Source organism: Cydia amplana, chromosome Z (genome assembly GCF_948474715.1).
Source record: "Cydia amplana chromosome Z, ilCydAmpl1.1, whole genome shotgun sequence".
In the NCBI taxonomy this organism is placed as follows: Eukaryota; Metazoa; Arthropoda; class Insecta; order Lepidoptera; family Tortricidae; genus Cydia; species Cydia amplana.
Window position 1 is genome coordinate 7,951,919 of NC_086096.1, and position 3,838 is coordinate 7,955,756.

The following is a 3,838-nucleotide window of genomic DNA, read 5'->3' on the forward strand; positions in this document are numbered from 1 at the left end:
TGTTGATGTTTTTACACTGACATACTTGTCATGTCAACCGGGTCGGCGACGCTCCTTTTGGTTTAGGCCTGCGGACTCCGGCCTTCGCGGATAAATACTTTCCGCTGCACAGTGACTATAACTTTGTTTACATATTGTATCGAGAGATTGGAATAGCAGATTGAAAATATTGAAATATTTTATTTTCCAGAAAATTTATTTTAGGAAGTACGTGTTATTCCTTTGTTATTACTTTGTGCAAATATTATTTTCAATACCTAATGAAATTTAGCATCGTAATGAAATCAGTTCGTCATGTTTTTTTAATTTATACATTTAACTTGAAACATATCTGGTTTTCAACAAAAAAATTATAATATACATAACAAACAAACGTTAAGTATAGCTCCTTAGTATCGGGAAATTACCATACCGACCTAGTTTGAAATGCATAATCAATAATTTAACCATTTACCTAAATGATCTCTTAATACATAATGATTTAATAAGAAGGGTATCAATTACCCTACTTTCGGGAAATTACCCTATTCATGTTACTGGTCACACTCCTGTTTTGCAGTTTGATAATTTATAAACAATAAATTATCGTGATTTTACGTACTAATTGATAAACTTAAGTATGAAAAGTTATTCCGTGACTTTTTTTCTTTCGATCGGTACAATTCTAGCAGGATTTAGCTACGCATGCCGGCATATTTTATATTTTTCTTCGACATGTTTACTTCAATGACGTTTCGATTCGTCTGACGGCAAACTGGTGGATGTGGGCTGTCAATGTGTGTGTGTCACGCGTAAATACTTAGAAACTGGTGGATGTTGGAATCACAGTTGTGTTGTAAGCGAAACTCTGTCCGTAATATTATAGGTTCATGTATATGGGATCCTATTTGAAAGCAATCCTACAATTATGATCATATACTTACGCCAAATTTGTTAAATTTGTTGTTATTACACCATCATAGATTTGTAAGTTTCAATGACTCCTATATCTATGATCACATTTTCTGTGATAATGCAATTGCGACCTAACATCATACGTACGGCTCGGCCACAACATTGAGCGACTTGCGACGGCGGCAGCGACAACCATAGGTGGGAACGAAAAGTCCCATTGCTGTGTCTCACTCCAACCTAGGGTTATCGCTGCCGCCGTCGCAAGTCAGTCAATGTCGTGGCCGAGCCGGTAGAGTACCTAGAGCCGGGCCTCGCTAAGTTATTCAGCCAAGTGCTTAGACAAGTTTGGATCTTACGAGTATAGGGATATGTATGCGTTCTTACTGCCAGGTTTGTGCAAAGTTAGCGCGAACAGGGTTTAGGAGGCATATAATATTTAATAGGTATATGAAGAAAAACCCCGAATACCAAGTTTACAGACACATTTTTAAACTTACTACGTGTCGTTGATATATTTACAGCAAAACAAAGAAATCAAAGAATAGATTGTTATTCTATAAAATATTAGAAAATTCAGCTCGAATAACTGAGGTCTTTGCAACTATAATGCTAATAAAAAGTTGATGCCAATAATTTTCGCCTAATATTACCTACCCCCTTTAATCTTTTCGACGCCGTGTCAAACACAAAAGCTGTCACGCTGACGCCACGTCACCGAAGTGTCAAAACTGAAATTGAACTTTATGCGTGTGCACGTAGGTCTATGTTGCTCTGTGGTATGTGACCGATTAATCGGTCTTTGGCGTTGAACCTACGGTGCGGATATATCGGTCATTGGCGTCCAAAAGGTTAAGACCATAACTGAGAAATGATTGAGTATTATGACTTATGACAAACGTGAATATACATATTTAGCCAACTTAAGTAACCTATTATTGTTATAGTCATATTAGGTATACGAGTTATTAACTACGAGTTTGGTGAGGCGTGCAATAAAGAGTGTTGTATTATATAGTATTGTATTATAATAATATCATTAGTAAAAACTATGCAATTGATGTAATTGTTTCTTTTACCCTTTTAATATTTAAGTTAGTACCTAAACCTAAGTAAATAGGTACTAATTTATTGTGTAGGTATGTTTCAATTTGTGAAAATTTGAATCCAAAATGTATGTAGGTGTAAATCTCTGAAATCTGACAATTCATTGTCTTCTCGCGGCTTTAATTAAAGTCTGACTACATAATTATAATAATAGTACATTACAAAAATTTAAAAAATCGCAAGGAGTTGCGAATTACCCATACGCACGTGTATCGTACAACATTTTACAGGTGGGCGTTTTTTTTGTTGTCACAAACACTTTTTTTTCAAATTTGGGATTTTTTATATTTGTTCTACTCAGAATCACGAGCTCTTTCTATCCTAATAGGAGAAAAAAAGTGTCCCAAAATTTCCATTTTCGATCTTTCCATTACGCGACCACCATACAAAGTCTATGAAAGATGGTGACGGAATGGAAATAAAAACCTTAGGATACTTTGTTTCTCCTATTAGGATAGAAAGAGCTCGTGATTCTGAGTAGAAATAACATAAAAAAAACCCAAATTTGAAAAAAAAGTGTTTGGGACAACAAAAAAAAAACGCCCAGGTACTACACATGACAAAAGACATTCATTACCTACTAGAGTCTGTGCGGAAAGAGAAGAGTCGTGGAATGTATTGGATTATTACTCCGAGGACTCTACCAAACTCTATCTATGGATAGAGTACAAGAGTTACGCAGTTTATGTTTGGTATGTTTTCAGGAATCTTAAAACGTGTTGTTAATTTCGTATACTTTATCTATGACTTAAACTTAACATACTATACTTTGTCAAAGGACAGTCTCATTTCAAACATAGACAGATAATCATACTACCTTTGTCTTACACTAGTACTAGCACTCCAAAGAAAAGGATGAGTATAGTTTTTTGGTTCTTATTTACTGACAAATTGGTTTGACCTACTATACTATTTTTTTAATTAGTGACGTTACAAGTGATTGACAGATCTTATGAAAAATACAATCAAACGTCAATCACTTTCAAGTCATTATCAAATCAAAATAAATCATGAATCTAAAAATATTTTTGTTATGAGTTAATAATTTAAAACATTGTAAAATGCGCAGGTCAAGTAGTTGTCGGTCTGGGAGCAAGGTCTTCAGCGATGAAGTAAGTTAAAATATAGCAACTATTCCCTATTTATTAGTAACTAATGTAACTATTCCCTAATAAACATAGGTAAATATCGCAACGTGGCTGGTGTCCTAACGTGCCCTCAATGTGCGCGGAGGTTCACATCGAAATCGGAGGGAAGGATTATCATCATCATCAAATGTCGCAAATATCTTCAGCTACAAATTTATTTACGTGTGGTTATGTGGTATAAAAGTTAGTATAAATTGATAAAACAGCAAACCATGGTCACCCTCAGACTACCATCACGTTTACGTTGTCAGTGTTGACACTATTGAGCGCACTAACATATTTTCTTTTGACAATTTGCATAACGTTTCACGTTTGTAAAATAACGATGCCGTTTGTAAAATGACGAATCATACAATTTGACTGCAACAGTACTATTATTTATTCTGTGCTGCAACATAATATATTAGGTAGGTAACTTTACAAAAAAGTAGTTTATAAACATAGCTTAATTCTTAAATAACACTATAATTTATAATGTACTTTGTTTCAGGCATTAGATCGGACTTACCATTTCAAATGGAGAAGTATACGAAATCTGTTGTACTTAACTTTTACGTATTCCTCCCATCCGTCGTTTTATTACGTGTTTAGTATTCTAGACCCATATCAAGGTGAAATATAATATATTCAATGATTTACACTAATTACAGTAATTACCTATAAGAATTAAGAATATTTTTACGGTTTAAGTT